We start from the raw sequence: 21094 nt of genomic DNA, 5'->3' as shown, positions 1-21094 counted from the left end.
TGTACAAGCAGAGAAGGTATAGATATAGTAGAGCACATTCTTTGGGAAAAGGCTGTTAGAAAATGTTTTGCAATGGTTATAAAGACGTTAGCTGCATGAAGACAAAACTTCAAGCAAATGCTTTAAGCACTGAATTCAAAGAACATAAAAGCAAAGAGAAAAAAAATTGCAGTGGCAGCCAAGTGGAGTTTGAAGAAGGGAAACATACCATGCTTGTCCAGCTTGTGAGGAGATTTAAAAGAGATAGTGAGAAATTACTGACTCAAGGAAGCAGCTGGACTTGGAGATGAGATTTCCAGTTAGATTTTGCTACGTTTAATAATTCAACATCAATGAGTTTAACAAGCAGAAATATAAGCATACCTGCTGGATAAACCTCAACAGGGGTTGGGAGAATTGACCTTTTTAGAAGACTTCTTTGTGGAAAGTTTATATGCTTACATAATACCATGTCATATAATTTTGATAATGGTACAAACTAGTTATACTATAGTTGTCTTTAGTATTCTTTCTAGAAAGAACTTTATATTCTGAAAGTAAAGTCAATAACATGCTATTAAGTAGCTCCAAAGAAAGATCTTCACGTCATTTTCAAGTGAAAGAATTCTTGTCTGTCTTAAACGTAAATGGAACCACAATCCCTGTGTCTTATGAATCAAATAGAAGGAAAAAAAAATCTAGCTTGACACTTGTGTGGGATAGCTTTTTGCTCTACAAATGCACATGAACAATGAATTCATAGAGTTTTTTATCTTGTTTCAATCAGAAACCTGTTGTAGACAAAAACCTGGATTTAAATCACACTGTGGCTCAGATATATGCTAACAAAACCCTGCAAGTTCAAAGGCAAGAGCATCTTTTAAATTACATATTTAAATCTGAATTCTCTGGCTTTTGTGGTTTGTCTTGTTTGTGTGCTCCAAGAGCAGCTTTTCTCTTTTGTCCACTGTTAATATATAAAATGTACTTTACACAATCTCAGAAGGTTTGTGAAACAAATATTCAATGGCAGTTATTCTAGCCTCACTGGATGATGAACAGATAACAGATAATTCACAGTAGTTGAATTCATACTGGGCATTTTTAAATGTTTACAATTGAACTGGTTAACATTAATTTTGCTACATATGATTTAACCAATCTCCAGGGCTACTGAGTATGCCTATTTTGATAAAAACACCAATTATATAAAAACATTTACTACTATGGATAATAGCAACTCCTATCCATTGCCTAAATTCTTTCATGTTGTGGATTATAAATTCAGAGACCAACTGTTCCAAAGACAATATTAAAGTTTTTAATGCTGATCCAGTTACTAGGCACATGTCCTAAACTGAAGTGCCTAAATATCATTATGAAATCTTAATTGCATAGAAAACAGCATTTCTAAAATGAAACTTTTTTTCATTTCTGAAATACCCAGGGCAATAATTCACATATAGATTAACAGCCTGTAAAATTTTGCTTGTGGACTGCAAAACTCTAGTAGTGTGTAGGATATGAAAAACCCAGCATATGTCTGGCTAAGTGAGTTCCTTTATTTCTTCACCTTAACAGATTAATGTAGAATCTCAGACTTACTTCTTAGACCTGTGCTGACATTAAAGGGATACTGAATGTTCCATTAAGCACCTCACAGTATCCTATCATCCTTGAGACAAACTTTGCATGTCCACATGCTTAGTTAGGTTTAATATCTGACACTGTAGATGTGCATACTACTTCTGAACTTTTGAAGAGCAAAATAGAAGAGGATTTTTCTGTCTGTAGAAAATTCTTGTTCTTGCTTGCAAGTGCATAAAGATGCATGCATGTGTAGTGAATATATACTAGATTGTTTCCTTCCCAGACAATATGCTGCTATAGGAAAAGCCTGTCACACCTGACTGCATCCATATGCAATATCAGGGTCAAATCTGCCTTCTAAATGCATCATCTGATAAAGGGAGCATGAGAAAAGAATTTATATAACCTGGGAAGTTTCAGCAGAGCTCTGGGGAGGTGAGGGAAGCGTGTGTTATAGCTAAAGTTTTCCTTACACTTCTTCATTAATGCACAGAATATCCTTGTCAATGTGAGAAGTATAGTACAAAGTGGGTGGATTTAGAATAAAAGTTAGAGAAATTACGGATCCCCCCCTGTCCCCAGCTGTACTGTGGAATAACACCTCAGGTCCAGGATTGGGGTCAGTCTGGATACAGACTCTGCAACTACTAAAGCTCACAGAAGAGGCACAGACTGGGTAATCAAGACTTCTTCTCTCAAGTGACCAGGAAAACCTGACCCTTACTCAAATAAGGCTAGAGCAGATTAGACACTGCACACTGTTTCACCCTTCATGTGTATTTCCAGAGATGCATTTTCTCCTCTAAATTTACAGGCTCTTTAGACAATTTTAAAGTGCTTATGTAAGGAGATTTCTAAAGACTTAAACTTGCAGTCATGTTTTCCTAATAACCTCCCCTCCCCCCTGGATATATAGTGTAGCAATGCTTCTCACTTTCCATTAACAATTCACACAGATCATTAGAATACATTTTCCCCTGCCATATTCAGAATTTCAAAGCCATACCTCTAAACCACAGTCTCCTATTGGACAATTTGCTTCAGTTAATCACTTTCAAATAATGAAAATTATGCTTACAGAGTTCGGGGGGGGGGGGGGGGGGGGCAAAAAAAAACCACCAAACCACCAAAAATCTTATTTATTCCCTAAATACAGAAAATAAACCAAGAAAACATTTCCCATTTTGGAATTGCAGAAAATTAAGCTCTACTAATTGTGCTATCTAGCTAATGATTAAATATGTAATCAGGATCTGACATGCTTGAATACATGACTAAAAACATGGAACAGTATAAAGGATTTAAGCTTTGAGGTTTTTTGTTCTTGATTTTTTTATTGGTCAAGTGTTTGCTTTTCTAGAGTATGACTGACAAGTGAAATGAAAATTAGATATATATATATATTAATTTCAAGTAATGTGTGATTATCTTTTTTTTCCCCCATTAATAAAGATATATATTAATAAAGAAGAGTAGCTTGAAAGTTTCCCTTTCTTACTTTTACTATTTGTGCTCGCATAATCCTTCTGACACTTGACCTGTCTACCTGCCATATATCATATAACTTGTCCAGGTACACAGAAACTGCTGCATCATTTCTTAGTAAGTTTGCTGGGAACTACTGTACTCAAAGGACTTTGAATTCAGTCTTAACTCTCAATCCCTTTTGCAAAGTTCCTCCAGCTCCATAAGGATTTTTCATCACTTATCCAAATCTCTTCATTAATTGGTAGGTCGGTATTGCACTGCCTAGTACCTCAAAGCTCTATGAAAGACTGATGAAAGAAGTGAAAAAGAAATGAAAGAAAGACTGATTTTGTGATATATACCTACAGTCTCTGCTTTAAAACTCAGTCCTTTTTTTCTTTTTGTAGCTACAATATAGAACAAATATTTCTGATATTTTGAACAAGCCAAATAGTTAAGCAACAGTTGAAAATGCAGACATTTCCTTGGAGGACAATTATTTTAAAATTAGTATTTTCAGTATTCAGCTGGCTGTACATTTCACCAGCCTGCATCTCTATCAAGGCACATTTTTCATCTCCTGCCTCCTCACAGTGACTGTACATTTTAGTTTACATTTCAGTCACTTGGCTTGCATTTCTGTCAGTTTCTATATTATCTTCTCAGTTAGCATTACCAGCTCTTCTCAGTTTACGACAAGCTGTAAACGTCATTAACACTATAACCACTCCCCCCCCCCAAAAAAAACAATAATGAAGATGTCATGAAAATGATTAATCCTATCCTACTGAAGTAAATAAGAGTCTTAATTCTGAATTACACAGCTTTGGATCAAGTCCCTGAAGAACACTTTACAAACTTTTCCAATTTGATATATGTACTTGAACCTACTGTTTACTTTTTCAGATGGATCTAATATTGATCACCATTACAGAATGACTTAGATTAGAGTTTGAGAGGATATTTCTCTTCTCCTACCCTCTCAAATCAACTGATTCATTAGAAAATTCAAATAAACTCAAAATGTCTAGATATTGAAACATTATGTGCTGGTATTTATGGAAGTTCAGTTTACAAATGCAAGTATCTACTGTATGTGTGCAAATCAATTGTGTTGTATGTTAAGGACACTTGCAATTCCAACAGCATAACTGAAAATCTAGCTAATTGCATCTGCTGTGGTAGTTTTTGTACTTTGTTGATCTTTCAGGAAGAAGTTTTTTTTTTTTTGTAATTAAAAAATAAATGCCATTTTTTATAATCCTATACTCTACTATGCAAGAGCAGAAAAGTACATGATGTTTTTCAGTAGCACAAATTACTACTCATGTATCAGAAAATACGGCATGCAAGAAGGGAAGAATTTCTCCAAACTCACTTCAGAATGGAATTTATCCACCGTAACTTGCAGACAAGAAACACTCTAACCTAAGCCTAAGAGTGCAACATGTTATTCCATCTTCAACATGATGCCAAATCTCAGGTAAGTCATCATTTCTGTTGCCCCATTAGACTATGATAGGTTAGGTGTGCATTAACTTAGGTGCAGACACCTATGATATGATCATACAGGTCTATAGAACTAGGGAAGAGAGTCAGGGTATCATGGGCATGATTTGCATCATTTCAGGCAAATGCTGAAATAGGTCAGGATGAAGACCAGTGATGTATCCAAAATTTGGCAGCATTGTATGGGAGCTCCAGGCTCATTCTCCAACTCTAACTCACCTGCCTATTTATTTAGGAGACCTCACTATGACACAGACATTTGTTTCAACTAGCTTACCTGATCTGAAGTCAAATGCATCAGAATTTATTTGTGGTTATGTTAAAAAAAAAAAAAAGATTGGTAGAGTCTATGACCTGAACATTTTGCATACTTCCCCCTCTCTTCTTTGTCTAAAGACTAAATATCAAGCTGTAGCCCAACATGGAATATTAAATTACTGTACAGATGAGCTTTGCATTGCGATGTCCATATTTTTTCCTCCCTCTGCAGATGTGTGCTCTGTGAAAAATGAGTTAGTGAATTCTCTTAGAGCTGGGTTTTTATTTTCTAGGCACTTTAAATTAAGCTCAAAACTCTTTGTACCGTTTCCAAGAAATCTGCATTTCACCCTGATCATTTGTACATCTAGTACCAGAAGTTTAGTTCTGTGCCTGTACTGTCATGGAACAGGACCCTGGACAAGTGGGCAGTTGACAAGAATGAAGGAGGAAAAACAGAAGCCTACTCCTCTAAGGGCTGTGCAGCCAGACCTACTCACTTCTCTTTCCATCCACAACCCAGTATCTTCACTACGTTCCTTGCTTTATTCTGAACTTACAACCTCCATAACACCAGCTGTTCATGTCCCATAGGTTCTCCTAGCCCTCTGCCCCTTCTTGCCCCTGGACCCCTTCCCTCTCTTCTCCCTGTTCCCAGAAATTTTCTTGTTTTTATAAAACTGAGTTTTGTCCTATCCTTAAGACAAAACAGAAATGTTTAGCTAGGAACTTCTCCAAGACCAAGGTTAAGACATTAAACAAACAGAGCAATATTTATTCAGAAAAAGAGCATGACAGAGTATGAACAAGCTCAGAGAGGCTGTTTTCCAGGCAATATCTTCCTCTTGCACCTGTTGCAAGAACCTTGCTCCTTCCTGCTCCAGATCTTTAAGTCATTCTCTAGACAGGTCTCCAGGTCTCTGCTGTCTCAGGAAGAAGGGGAAAAAAAGGCACATAAGGCACACCCTTTAAATCAAAGTAAATGAAACCAAGCCACAACAAAAAAACAACCTCCACCCCCCCCCCCAACCAACCAACGAGAAAACCTACACAAGAAAATACCCTCCTCCTACAAGCCTATACCCCAACCTCCTATATCCCCAAACGTTCTGAGATCAGCCATGTTTTACCACTGTGAGAACAATCTTTGAAGGACTGGTGCAGCCAGCATTGGATACCTGAGGTCATTATCTATTAGTTTAGAGTTTTATTCTCTGTGCTCATTCGTGCCTTCCTCCCCCGCTCCCCCCCAAAAAAAAAAAAAAAAAAAAAAAATTAGACTGGACATGATCACTAGCAAGCCCCACACTGAGACAACTGCCTTGAATAAAAGGAGGAAAAAAAAAGCAAGAAGCTGTGTTTCTGCAGCAGCTGCACTTGACATAATAACATTGAAATATTCTATGCATGCACCTCTGTGCAATAATCACTAGATAATCCCTGTTGCCATCCACAGGAGTCATGCTTCTGCAGAGCTGAAATCACAGTAATGGGAAGATGAAAATGCTTCATTCAGACAAAAAAAAAAAAAAAGGAGTTTATTCTACCCAGAAGAAAAGCAAGCCTCCTCTTTCAGCACATTTAGAAAATGATTTTCTGAAAGAAAAAGTAGTTTTCTTTGCCTTGAGTATATTATTCCTTCTCAGGTGATAAACATAATCTACACAACAAAGGTAAGTGGATAACATATCCAGAATGTTACATACTGTATTATCACTTTATTGAATGTATATTCCCAATAGAATCACTTTGAAATGTTGTCTTTCGGCTATGAAAAGTCCGCAAGGATGATTTTACTGCTGCCAGGAGTGGGTGTTCAGCTCCGCTGACTCCAGGCAAGCTGTACCTGCTGATGCCAGTGGTGACTATGACCCCAGTCACTCCTGTCTCTCAGAAGAGCAAGGGTGCAGGATACAGCATAAGCTGCGGACTTCTATTCCTGTAATGGCTTTAGCACAATCTGCATGCAGTATGTGAAATGCAGAAAGATTGTAGCATACTGAAAGATTGACAATGTCCTTTTACTAACCTACTTCTTCAAAGCAATATTCCCTCATCAGCTTATCCTCCTTCTAGCCCTCTGCTTGAGGTCTTTGTCCTCTTCCCCTCCTCTCTACTGTGCATTAGAATTGAGCTCTGTAGATAAGTAGCCTACTCTAGAAGCCAACTCTACAGGCTAATTTTGTATTCTTCTGAAAATCTACACCCCAGCAAAGTATGCTTGGAGTTTTTTTTTTTCTTTTTCTTTAAAACACAGTTTTATTCCCCAAAGTCTTTTTACCATTTTCATCACTTCATTCTATACCAAATTATTTATTAGGCCACAGGTAAATGTACAGTCTATACCTATTCCTTTAACTCCTTATTCTGGAAGGAAAGAGTTCTATGTTTGGACTATGACAAAGTAGAAAGAGGCAGTGATATCCAGGGGCTAGGGTAGGCAACAGGGAGAATTATTAATAGAAAAAACAAAGTAATTAAAACAGGAACAACACATGCAGACATTGCTGCTACCTCTAGTGCACTGTCTCTCCAAATCCTCTACTTCTCTCCAAATTTAGATGCTTGCGTTCAAGGCTTTATTTCAAAACCCTTACTGGATTTATGCAGATGACCATAGACAACTTTCACACACATAATGATGTATAGCCAATAGCGCAAGCTCTGTAAACATTAATAATCCTTATTACAGATATTAACTTTTTTTTTTTTAATTTATTTTTATTTTATTTTAATTTAAGCAAGAATAGTTCTTCACTGCTGGACCTTTGTTGAGCCAGGAGCCTTTTAACTTCCTTATTCCACTTTCAGCTAGTAGTGGCAGTCACCCCATGCCACCCTTGTCCTTCCCAGCCTCGCCTTTTACAGTTAATATATTTTTCCTTTTCTCTCCTCTACCCTTCTTTAATGAGCTCTACTTGTTTCTCCAGATTTCCTCACCTGTCAGCTGTCACTTTCTCCACGCAAGAAGCAGCTGCACAATGGTGAAAAGCATCTGCTGCTGACAGCTGACCTGAGAAATATCAAATGCAGAATTAAAGATGAAGCATTGTAGGTTGCAAATTTAGACTACACACCTATACTTGTTAACTACTATTTTTTTCCTTTCTCCACTGCATAGAAGGTCACATCAGCAGTATGGCAGAGATATGTTGCTTTCAAGGGATCGCCTGCATTTCACCTGAAGGTTCTGTAGCTTTCTTCATTTATGTTCTTTGCTCCGTGTGAAAATGCCAGGAACAGCTGACATCCATACTGAATCCTCATGTGGAGCCAAGAACAGGTTACTTCAAAAGAACAGTAAAACCTCAGAAGCACAGCTCTAGTGCCTTGCATGAGAAGCCCCTGAAGTCAGAAACACTCTTAGATTCAGTATTATTTCCAGTTTTCTATTTTATGTGTGGAACAGAAAGCAAACTGCCCTCTGTGTTAAGAAATGGATGGATTGCCAGTAGTTGCTTCTGAGAAACAGCCACAGACAGGTTGAGAGCTTGTGGGTAGCAGCTACAGACCAGACCAATAAAAGAGACTTTGTGGTTGGGTTCTACTACAGGCTTCCTGATCAAGGGGATCCTGTTGATGAGGCCTTCGTGCTTCTGCTACAAGAAGCATTGTGCTGGCGGGCACTCATCCTGATAGGGGGCTTCAACCACTGAGTTGTCTGCTGTGAAAGCCACACAGCAGGCTGTAAGCAATTCAAGAGGCTCCCAGATCACATTGAGGATGACTTTCTGGTCCAGGTATAAGACAAACCAACCAGAGGAGAAGTGTTACTGGACCTGGTGCTCACCAGTGCTGATTAAATCATTAAATAGGCCAAGATTGGAGGTAGTCTGGGCTGCAGCTACCATGCCCTGGTTGAGTTTGTGATAAAGAAATATGAGCCTGGCAAAGAGCAAAGTCAGGACCCTGAACTTCTGAAGAGAGAATTTCCAGCTGTAAAAAAGGGCTAGTGGATGACATCCCCAGAAATACTATCCTTAGGGACGGATGAACTGATCAGAGCTGGCAATTCTTTAAAGACAGTTTTCTTACAGCACAAGAGCTCTCCATCCCCATGTGAAAGTGTTGTGGTTTAACCTGGCCAGCAACTAAGCACCACACAGCTGTTTGCTCCCTCCCCCCGACTCCCTGAGGGCTGGGGGAGAGAATCAGAAAAAAGTAAAAGTTTGTAGGTTGAGATAAAGACAGTTTATTAGGACAGAAAAGAAAAAATAATGATAATAGTATTAATAATAATAATGTGTATGAAACAAGTGATGCACAATGCAATTGCTCACCACCCGCTGACCGATGCCCAGCCTATCCCCAAGCAGCCCACCCCCCACCCCAGGTAGCCACCCCTCTATATTTTTTAGCATGATGCCATATGATATGGACTACCCCTTTGGCCGGTTTGGGTCAACTGTCCTGGGTCTGTCCCCTCCCAGCTCCTGCTGCACCCCTAGCCTGCCCGCTGGCAGGGCAGTGTGAGAGCTGAAAAGTCCTTGGCTTGGTGTAAGCACTGCTCTGCAACAATTAAAACATCAGTGTGTTATCAACATTATTCTCATCCTAAATCCAAAACACAGTACCATACCAGTTAGCAGGAGGAAAATTAAGTCTATCCTAGCTGAAACCAGGACAGAAAGAAAGAAAGAAAGTAGGGAAAGAAACCAACATGGCCGAGCAAGGAATTGCTGGTCAAACTGACGTGTAAGAAGGGAATACACAGGCAGTGGAAGCAGGAACATGTGGCCTGGGAAAAGTACAGGGATGTCATCTGGACGTGTAAGGATAGGATCAGAAAATCCAAGGCACAGATGAAAATAGGCTTTTCAAGTGATGCAAGTGATAACAAGAAGGGATTCTAGAGGTACGTTGGTCAAAAAAGAAAGGCCAATAAGAGCGTACCCCCTCTGATAAAAAAGGGAGAACTGGTAACAGATATGGAGAAGGGTGAGGTACTCAACAACTTCTTTGCCTCAGTCTTCACCACCAGTTAGGCTTCCCACATCTCTCAAGTCTCTGAACCTCTTGGCAGGTATGAGTCTACGGGGCCTGATAACATGCATCCCGGGGTCCTGAGGGAACTGGCTGGTGTGATTTCCAAGCCACTCTACATCATATTTGATGTGTCATGACAGTCAAGCAAGGTCCCCATGGACTGGACAAAGGGAAACATAACTCCCATTTTTAAAAAGGGTAGAAGAGGAGACCCAGGGCACTACAGACCAGCGAGTCTCACCTCTGTGCTTGGGAACATCATGGAACAGATCCTCCTTGAAGCAATATTAAGACACATGTAGGACAAGGAGGTGATCCAAGACAGCCAGCATGGTTTCACCATTTGTGCCTGACCAATCTGGTGGCCTTCTATTATGGAGTGAAAGTCAGTCAAAAAGGGAAGACCGACAAATGTCATCTACCTGGACTTTTGCAAGGCCTTTGACATGGTCCCACATGATATCCTGATCTCCAAGTTGGAGAGATGGATTTTAAGGGTAGACCATTCAGTGGGTAAGGAATTGGATGGATGGCTGTGCCCAAAGAGTTGCGGTCAACTGCTCTATTGTCTAGGTGGAGGCCAGTGGTGAATGGTGTCCCTCAGGGGTCCATCTTGGGACTGGTGCTGTTTAATATGTTTTCAGTGACATAGACAGTGGGATTGGGTGCACCCTCAGCAAGTTTGCAGGTGACTCCAGCTTGAGTAGTGCCGTTGACATGTCAGAAGGAAGGGATGCCATACAAAGGGACCTGGACAAGAAGTAGGCCCACATGAACCTAATGAGAATCAACAAGTCCAATTGCAAGGTGCTGCACCTGGGTTGGGGCAATCCCAGACATGTGCACAGATAAGAAGAATTCATTGAGAACAGCCCTGCAGAGAAGGACTTGGGAGTTCTGGTGGATGAAAATCTCAAGATGAGCCAGCAGTGAGCACTTGCAGCCCAGGATGCAGTTCACCTTCTGGGCTGCATCAACAGAAGCACGTCCAACAAGTCAAGGAGGTGACTGTCCCCCTTCTGCTCTGTCCACATGAGGCTCCACTTAAAGTACTGCTGGTGTGGGGCCCCCAGCACAAGAAAGATGTGGACTTCTTAGAGTGGGTCCAGAGGAAGGCCATGAAGATGATCAGAGGGCTGGAGCACTTCTATAAAAAACAGGCTGAGAGAGCTGGGGATGTTCAACCTGGAGAAGAAGCAGCTCCAGGGAGACCTCTTTGTGGCCTTTCAGTGCTTACAGGGGGCTTATATATAAGATGGAGAGTGACTTTGTACTTGGGTAGATAGTGATAGGACAAGCGGTAATGGTTTTAAACTGAAAGAGGGGAGATTTAGATGTTAGGAGGAAATTCTTCACAATGAATGTGGTGAAGCACCGGAACAGGTTGCCCGGAAAAGTTGTGGATGCCTCATCTCTGGAGGTGTTCAAGGCCAGGTTGGATAGTGCAACCTGATCTAGTGGGTGTCATTCCTGCCCATGATAGGGGGTTGGAAATATATGATCTATAAGGTCCCTTCCAATCCAAGCCTTTCTATGATAAGTTAGACACCATGCAGGCAGTATAGGGAGATTCTAGGAAGTTATAGTAGTACTATTAATACAAAGTCTAGTCTTCAAGCTTGAAATTCAAATTTTCTATACTGTATAATGTATATATTGTATAATGTATATATCCCAGTTCATGAGATCATTACTCATTTGGTTACCTTGCTCCAAACATTAGTTTCTGCTGTCATACAAGTAACACAAACTCAATTATTTTAAAAAAGAACATTTCAAGAATTCTGTCCACATGTGTGTAAGCAACGCTGACATCAAGTGTAAAGGTTAAGCAATCAGAAAGGTAAACCTTAACTCTCATTAAATTTGCTGTTTTAAAGTTCTGGATTTTATCTTATAATTTTGAATTCAAAATATACAAAAAACTTCAATCTAATGTCCCATTCTCTAAAGCATTTCTTCACATGACACTTCACCTCTGAATCTGTACATAACAATGTTGCCTTCTGTGATTGTCAAGTAAACCTACTAATAAGTACAGGTGTTAGGCTTACTTTTGTTTAAAAACCTCATGCCACTCTGAATTACTGCCAACTATCATGATTTTGTTGGCCTGTGAACACCTTTTTTTAATTAAAGCCTATGGTCGCAAAGATGAGAATTTTTATCTTACTTTTTAAAATAAATAAATAAATAAAATCTGGTTTTCTTTGTTGCAGAGAAAAGCTTGAACGTGTTCCAAGTATACTATAATGCCTCAGAAGCCAGTAGGTTTATAAAGACGTTTCTCCTCTGAGACTGCTTTTTTTTTAAAAAAAACTTTTAACTTTAAAGCCAGTCACAGAATTCTGGACTGTCTTTGCAATAACTTTCTCTAGAATTGCACTTCTTTCATTTCCTTTTCTCTGTATGAACCAAAACAGGAGTAGTCAGTCCTGTCAAGTGAAAAAAACAAGACAGGTTTCAGTATAATTCTGCAAATTTCACTTTCATGTAAAAATTTTTCACTGATTGTTACCTAGAAGTGGCTGGATAAGATACAGAGCTTTGGAAACCCTCTCTTTCAGCATCTGAGAACGTGTCCAGAGACCAGCTATGAAGCTGGTGAAGGGCCTGGAGCACAAGTCCTATAAGGAGCAGCTGAGGGAAGTGGGGTTGTTTAGGCTGGAGAAGAGGAGACTCAGGGGAAGACCTTATTGCTCTCTACAACTACCTGAAAGGAAGTGGTGGGGAGCTGGGGGTCAGCATCTTCTCAAAGGTTACTAGCAATAGGACTAGAGGGAATAGCCTCAAGTTGCACCAGGGAGGTTTAGGTTGGAAATTAGGAGACATTTCTTCTCAGAAAGAGCATTCAGGCAGTGGAATTGATTGCCCAGGGAGGTGGTGGCATCTCTGTCCCTGGGGGTGTTTAAGGAAAGGTTGGACCTGGCACTTAGGGACATGGTTTAGTGGGTGACATTGGTGGTAGGTGGATGGTTGGATCAGATGATCTTAGAGATCTTTTCCAGCCTTAAAGATTCTGTGGTTCTATATGGAAAAGTTGAGCCTTGTACACTATATTGCCCTGAAAAAAATGTGCAAAATCCAGATAAAACTCACTGGAAAGGGACAGAATTTCAAAAGCTGTTGTAAACAGATGACAGTGCAATTTCTTTGGTTAGAATAGAACAAAGAACAGCTTGTAACTCCTGTATGGAAATATTATGTGTTTTGTCAGGGACACCTGGGAAAAATAATCCTGAGATCTTTCCTATTTCAGATATGTTTCAGCTAGCGAAATAGCAGGTAGCATATAGTATTTAACTTGCATTTTGTGGTCACAATTACATGATCTTTGCAGGAAATCCTTGTAAGAGTGACGTTTAATGGGTGAGGTAGAGGAACTGCAGAGAGAAGTGTTATGTGGTTAAAGATGTATAACTCGTGCAAATGGAGGCTGAATGGAACAGTATTGAATGCTGTACTGGCAGCTCTACCATTAAAGAGCATTAGTTTTCTTTTAAAAATAACTCCTTCCCTACACTCTCCCCAGAACTTTCAACAAGCCTGGTAATAGTTACCTCTTTTTCACCATATAAGTTGCCCAAAGCAAAGAAGTTATTGCAGTTCATACATAAAAAAGGGAAAGCAGAATATCTTTGGATTAGCCAGGTTTTCATTACAGAGATCTCCCCCCCCCCCCCCCCCCCTTAGCAGTTTTCTAAAGTCTCCCTTAGCAAGTTGGATTTTTCCATGGTATTATCTGCCTCAAGTACACTCTTCACTTCTGTAGACTGTTCTGAAGAATGCTTTTGTTGCATGTTTGTTTGCCTTTTTTTTTTTTTTTGAAAAAAAAATAAATCTAAATTCTACTTCTATAGGAAGCAGCTCTGCTTCCAAAAACAGTGTTCTGCAACAAAATCCAGTAAATGGTGAACTCCACAAGGGCCCTAAGAAATATTCTCAGCAAGGTGGAAGGGCAAAGAAAAGAGAGGAAAAGAACAAAAACAAGAACACGCCACCTTAAGTTTATGCATGACTACCAGATATTTAAATTGATCATAAATACAGTTTTCTAGTGGACCAGTATTCACGTGTTTTAAGCAAAACCACCTTACACTAAGTTTTCTGATGCATTTTATATGATAAGCTTCTTACTTCAGCTCTACCTTCTAGATGAAGGATTCACTAGGATTCCTGAGAAAGGAATCAAGTGGAATGGACAAAGTTGAAAAGAGAACTGTTGAAACACTCCTTTTGTCAGAGTACTTGCTATCATACTTCATAATATCTATAACAAAGCAACAGTTCAGTGGATAAGTACACCAGCCAATAAAATACAGGCTTTTGTACAGTTTGTGGCAACTGCTTTCTCCAACCCCTTACACACAGAAAGGGAAACTACATAACAGGTATGCACTTTGAACTTGTCCTGTTAGATCTCAGATGTTTTGTTTCTCACCAGAATAGCAGACTATTATGCCAATAAAGCAGCCACAGTTCTCTAGACCACCAATGAACCCTCCAGACTATCCGTGCAAAACCCTCCAAACTACTGAAGAAGACAAGTTAGTTATCTCACATTATAAGTCTTGAACTAAAAAGTACAGAGTACTTAAAAACTTCCTTAACACTTTAAATCCTTGCCTATTTCATTTATCACTGATAATCCTGTAGATCATATCACTTTATCCTCTTTTAAATCCTTCCTTAAAATCTACCTTCCCTGTGATGCCTACAAATCTCTGCCAGATGGGACTGTTTAGACTAATAGCCATTTGTGACTGGTTTTAGCAGAGGCACCCATCGAAACATTTTCTCATTGCCTTCTTTTCTTACTCTCAATCTGCTTGTCTCTTTATTTATTGCCCATATTATTTTAAATTCAAGTTTATTTTTTTAATAATAATAATAATAAAAAAAAAATAGGGCTGCCCTAATGATTTCCTATCTTACAATAAATAACATCTAAAGGCCTGAAAGGGTACTATGGAAAAAAAAAAAAAAAAAAAAAGCAAGTACAAGGAGGCAGAATTATTATCTAAAACATTATGTAAGAAAAAAAATAGTTTTAATTTCACACTTTCAATAGGATTTATACTTAATCAAGAACTCAAAAATAAATGAACAGGGAACAACACTATTGTTCTGGAAGTTTTGAGTAACCATTTTTCATTTTTATATCCTCTTTTCTTCTCCTGAGGAATAGGCAGATAAAATAACACAAGAGGAGTACTACTTAATATGAAAAACTAAAAGTGACAAAGACTTCTGTCATAACTTTAAATAAGTCATGTTGAGTGGCTTCTGCAGCATAAAATATTGACATAATTTTAAAAACAAATCAGTCTATTACTGATAAAAAAATAAAAACATTTTTTTTTCCTACTGTATCTAGAGGTCAGCAGTAAGCATATGAGAAGTTACAGCAACTATTTTGCTATTAGTTATATCTTTCTTTAAGAAAAAGAAGAAAAGAAACTTCTATAAACCTTAAGTCTTTTGCAACATTAATTACTTAAAAAAATTACTCAATAAAAAGATTATAATACTCAGCCAAGAAGCTAGCAGTCCTCATAAGGAAAAAATCCCCTTCCTTCCTAACATAATAAAAGTGTATCTTACCTTTATAAGCACCAGCCCTTTTCAGCCATAAATCAGAAATGTATCATATTGGATCATACTCAAACTCTTAGTATATACTGCTGGGAAAGCAACAGGTGCTAGAGCTAAACTTTCAGGTAGGTCCATTTAAGTTCATTTGAAAAAGTTGCCTTCGTTGCAGATGTTTTGCACCATTGCAGGCTGCGAGTACTACTGTCAAAGAATTATTGCTGTGTACCAGTGTTCACAAAGGCATTGAAAGCCCGAAGCCCCATTTCATGTGAACAAGAAGACAGATTTGCTGCATATGCTCAGGAACCTTCTTTGTCATGGGCGTGGAAGGACCAGGTTCCATGGGCTATGGGTGGTAAAACTACCCTTCCCTGTGCATGTCTGGGGCACCTGTTCTGGAGCAGCAAAGATCTGTGCTGGATCCACAGCACCAGGGGCAGACTCAGAGTTGGAGGAAGAAGTGTCAGGAGGATGTGCTGTGTCCCTCCAAGAAGCACAGCTAGGTTAAGCAGGCAGTGAGTAACTAGCTGCTGCTCTAGTTCTGCCTGCAGCCCTGATGCATAACTAGCTCTTTTTCTTTTTTTTTTTCCTGAACCACTCTTAATATGTAATATATGCTAATATCACTTATTTTCCTGATGCTTCTAATACACTACTTGAGTGCTAAATATTTGATAGTGACAACAACAAAAATAGGCATTTGTTGAAAATAAAATGCATTAGAGAGAACAATTTTGTGAGATTTTGTTTCACATTTTCATGATGTTTCATGCTGTTGCTTCCCCCCTCCAAGATGCAGTTCTTCACAGCTCAAATCATGAGGTGTAAGTAAGAAAAGAGAAAATAATCCCTTAATTCTCATGGTACTGCTAATAACCTGAGATTTATTTAAAAACTCTGGAAAAAAATTTACAGGAAAAATATGCAGGCTAGCAAAATATACCAATTTTTAATATATATTTTTTAATTTATTTATTTATTTATTTATTTGTATAGTGAATTTTAAATTAATCTTTTCCTTTGGGAATCGGGCTAGGGAAAAGGGATTTTATGCTTTATAATAACTTCACATTATCAATACAGTGAGACCTGTATGAAGATTTAGAATTCTGCCAAGACAGAGAACGGGAGGAAGGGAAATAATATGAAAGAGAGAATAAAGATTAGAGCAAATATTGTAAGGAATTGGCTGTACTCTGTTAACATCCAGCTGGCAAAAAGCCTTCTAGCATTTGAATAGGAAATTCTGCTGGAGGACGGACTTCATAAACTGAGTGAAAGAAGCCAATAGGGTAAAGGCAGCAGACCTGAGAACTGTTTGTCAAAAGATTTTAATCCTCTATACAGAGACAAATTAAAGTAGTTCAACAACAATTTTCAGTTTAAAATAAAATTCCAGCAATATTAAAATGTTTTACTTTGCTCCTGTTTAACTTGCATATACTCAGGTGGATACAATATGCTATTATTAGGCATTACATTTCTATGTTGAGGATATTTTTTGAGTCTAATTATTTCTGAATGTTTTACTCCACACAACAGTGGGATTCTGACTATTCATCGCAATCTAGTACTAAATCAAAGTTAGAAATATTGGAATTATGTACAGCTGCCATTTGTGTAACTAAACAGGCCAGAGGATTTCAAATAAAGATCAGGGTTGGAGTCTGTGTTTTCTGTCCCTGACATCTTTCCAGTTTATCTTCCTTCCTCTGATATTACCAACTCCTGATACTGTTTCATCTCTGAGTGATTTGCCCTGTATTCTGGTTTCTCTCCCCAAATCTTCATTCTAGTTTTCTTGTTCAGTCAGTCCCAGGAAAAATCCTAGTCCCATTTACCTCCAGTCTTTCTTCTGCCTTTGCGCAGTACATTTTTCCTTTCTTTTTCCAAAGTTTGAACATTGATTCTCCATGTGTTTGGAGTGGTCAGGTCCCTTTCTCATACTTGCAGGATTAATGTGAGAATTACTTAGAGCAGAGGAAATACAGTCATCCTTTTCTCAATTTGAAAGCCTGAGTTTCACGTCTCTCAGCTTGCAACTCGATGTAGTGAAGATGGCTGTCTCAGGTATGTGACATCAAATTATTGTAAATTAGAGTTTGGGGGTGACGTGGTGCTAGACTCCTGCCCTGCAGTAACAGTGAAGCCCCTTTTTGACCCTGGTGGAAAGTATGGCCTCAGATGGTATTCAGAGGAAGAGAGACAATGTATAATGCTCCTGTGTATGGCACTTGGATCTGCATGGTGCTCCAGCAGTGGAGGAAAAGCAGCAATATTGAAACACAGGTCAAACGCTGAAGTAGGAATCTTGACAGCCTAAGAATAGTTATGCCAAATTTCTGAAATATATGGGAGGTATAGCTGTTACAAAAGGAATGGACAGGTGAAATGGCATGCTCACCTGCCCTGCTCCTTGATTTAGATAAGCTCTTTTGAGTGAAATTTTCTTACATTCTTTGGGAACATGTTATCCAGCAGAGAACTGGCGGAGGAGCTGGCCAAGCCGCTTTCCATCATTTATCGGCAGTCCTGGCTATCAGGGGAGGTCCCAGTCGACCGGCAGCTAGCAAATGTGACGCCCATTTACAAGAAGGGTCAGAGGGTAGACCCGGGGAACTACAGGCCTGTTAGTTTGAACTCAGTACCAGGGAAGCTCATGGAGCAGATTATCTTGAGTGTCATCACGCGGCACTTACAGGGCAACCAGGCGATCAGGCCCAGTCAGCATGGGTTTATGAAAGGCAGGTCCTGCTTGACGAACCTGATCTCCTTCTATGACCAAGTGACATGCTTAGTGGATGAGGGAAAGGCTGTGGATGTGGTCTACCTTGACTTCAGTAAGGCTTTTGACACCATTTCCCACAACATTCTCCTCAAGAAACTGGCTGCTCGTGCCTTGGATTGGCGTACGCTTCGTTGGGTTAAAAACTGGCTTGATAGTCGGGCCCAAAGAGTTATGGTGAATGGAGTCAAATCCAGTTGGAGGCCGGTCACTAGTGGAGTCCCCCAGGGCTCAGTACTGGGGCCAGTCCTCTTCAATATCTTTATCGATGATCTGGATGAGGGGATTGAGTGCACCCTCAATAAGTTTGCAGATGACACCAAGTTAGGTGCATGTGTCAATTTGCTTGAGGGTAGGAAGGCTCTGCAGGATGACCTGGATAGGCTGGACCGATGGGCTGAGGTCAACTGTATGAAGTTCAACAAGGCCAAGTGCCGGGTCCTGCACCTAGGGCACAACAACCCCAAGCAGCGCTACAGGCCGGGATATGAGTGGTTGGAAAGCTGCCTGGCAGAGAAGGACCTGGGAGTACTGGTTGATAGTCGGCTGAATATGAGCCAGCAGTGTGCTCGGGTGGCAAAGAAGGCCAAAAACATCCTGGCTTGTACAAGAAGCAGCGTGGCCAGCAGGTCTAGGGAAGTGATTGTCCCCCTGTACTCGGCTCTGGTGAGGCCGCACCTCGAGTACTGTGTTCAGTTTTGGGCCCCTTGCTACAAGAAAGACATCGAGGTGCTCGAGAGAGTCCAGAGAAGGGCGACGAAGCTGGTGGGGGGTCTTGAGAACAAGTCTTACGAGGAGCGGCTGAGGGAGCTGGGGGCTATTATAATAGTGACAGCATACCATATGACAAGTGCTGACAGTAATGCATACTATTCTTTACACGTGGTAAATGTAAGCAAATGAATTGGGCTGAAACAATCCGCTTTTAAAGGTTGACTACTACATAACTTTCTACCCAGGGATTCAGTCGGCTGTCATATAGGGTTTAGTTTTTGCAGCATAACTTTTTAACCTTCATGTAGCTTTACTGAGAAATTGTTAAAGTTGAGAAGATAGGTATGCTAGACCCGCACAACATAAGGAAAGTTAAAACCTAGGTGGAGGAGACACTTGGAAGTTACCAGTTATCAGCTCAAGAGTTCAAACTGAATAATACTAACATAAAAACCATAAAACCCTAAATAAAATAGACCTAGGGAAGCAGTAGACATCAGCATAAAGAACCAAACCAATCTAAAGGACTGTGGTGTCCTACCCCTTGCCTACTTGACTAAAACCATCATGGGCAGTAGAGGCTCACCAGATATCTTACCGGTGGTGGTGAGTCTATTAATACTTCGCTTGTTCTAGAAGCAGTGGATGGCCTGGGCTATTAATGGAAAAATAGTTGCTTTGTGCTCCAAAGACAGAGTTAGGCTCTTTTCGGTGGTGACCAGTGAAAGGACAAGAGGCAACGGGCACAAACAGAGGTTTTGTCTAAATATCAGGAAGCACTTTTTTTACTGTACAGGTGATGGAGCAGTGAAACAGGTTGCCTGGAAAGGTTGTAGAGTCTCCCTCTTGGAGATTTTCAAAAACTGCCTGGACATGTTCCTGAGTAACCTTCTCTAGGTGTGCCTGGTTGAGCAGATGACCTTCAACCTCAACCATTCAGTGATTCTGTGAAGAGTTTCCTTAACATTAAAAGAGACACCAAGAGGGAGAGTTAGTGCTGAGCCATTTAATTATGAGAACATACTGGTCAAAAAAGTTGGCTAAATATAAAAAATGCACCTCTTAAAAGTACATGTAATACATGTACATTACTGAATTGTTCAATTGCTTTGTTATGAATTATTAGTTGGAAGAAAAACAGGCTCCACATCTATGAAGTGCCATTCAAAAAATTACTTGATGGTATTAACCCAGTATTGGCTTTTGCCATCCTATTGAATGTATACAAGCATCACACAGTTTCCTTTCAGAACGTGAACATTTAATTTGATAGTGGGGAAAAAAGAGACTTTTATCATAAGTATAGTTAGTCTGTTGGACAGCCTGCCAAGGCATGTCAACAGCAGATTGCTCAGTGCTAGACGAGACACCCACACACTAGGGCTGTGTGTAAGCCACCAAATCAATTCCTCCACCATGCAGGGCTGGTCTAGATGACTCAGTACAATGGCTTTCCAACTGAAATTATTCTTGATTAAACAGTGTAATGCATGAGAAGCTTCAAACCTCAAAAAAAAAAAAAAAAAAAAAAAGGAGGAGGAAAAATCAAACACTAGTCCATACTTGTAGTCATCTAGTAGCAAAGCATACCTGCCTGTGTGGTGGGTCAGCCTTGGCTGGTCACCAGTTGTCCAGCCAGTGGCTCTCTACCTCCCCCTCTTCAGCAAAATGGGGAGAAAATACAAGGAAAAAACATCATGGATTGAGATAAAGACAGGAAAATCACTCACCAAATATTGTCATGGGTAAAACAGACTTGACTTGGGAAATATTAGTTTAATTTATTGCCAATTAGTTACAGAGTAGGGTAGTGAGAACTATGAAAAAAGCTAAAAGCAACTTCCTCCCCTTCACTCCTGCCACCTTCCCCTTGAGCAGGGCAAGGGGAGTGGGAAATGGGTGTTGTGGTCAATCCATAACAGTTCCTCTATGACACTCTTTCCTCCTCATGCTTTCCCCTACTCTAGTGTGGGGTCCTTCCTATGGGATGTAGTCCTTCTCAAGCCACTCCAGCATAGGACATTGCCATGGTCTGCAGTTCTCCAAGAACTGTTCCAAGATGTGTCTGTCTCACAGATAGTATGGGTCTCTTGTGGGTAGCTGCTCATGTCAGAAAACTTATTCCACTGTGGCCTCCTATCCACAGGCTGCAGCTTTGGCCAGGAGCCTGCTCCATTTTGGGCTCTCCATGGGCTGCAGCCACCTTCAGGC

At 39.9% G+C, this 21094-nt stretch overlaps 1 long non-coding RNA gene across 1 annotated transcript; it reads right to left on the bottom strand.

Annotated features, from left to right (window-relative positions):
* Nucleotides 1-4397: 4397 nt before the first annotated feature.
* LOC310901226 lies at nucleotides 4398-15493 on the bottom strand. Its single transcript, XR_014585643.1, has 3 exons — nucleotides 15394-15493; nucleotides 7744-7816; nucleotides 4398-5726 (listed from the first exon to the last, which is right to left on the bottom strand). It is a non-coding gene; the product is annotated as an uncharacterized lncRNA (long non-coding RNA).
* Between the last annotated feature and the right edge of the window lie 5601 nt (nucleotides 15494-21094).

The sequence above is a fragment of the Anser anser genome (assembly GCF_964211835.1).
Source record: "Anser anser genome assembly, chromosome: 1".
Taxonomy (NCBI): domain Eukaryota; kingdom Metazoa; phylum Chordata; class Aves; order Anseriformes; family Anatidae; genus Anser; species Anser anser.
The sequence above is the reverse complement of the archived record's forward strand: the minus strand, read 5'-3'. Positions and strand labels throughout refer to the sequence as shown.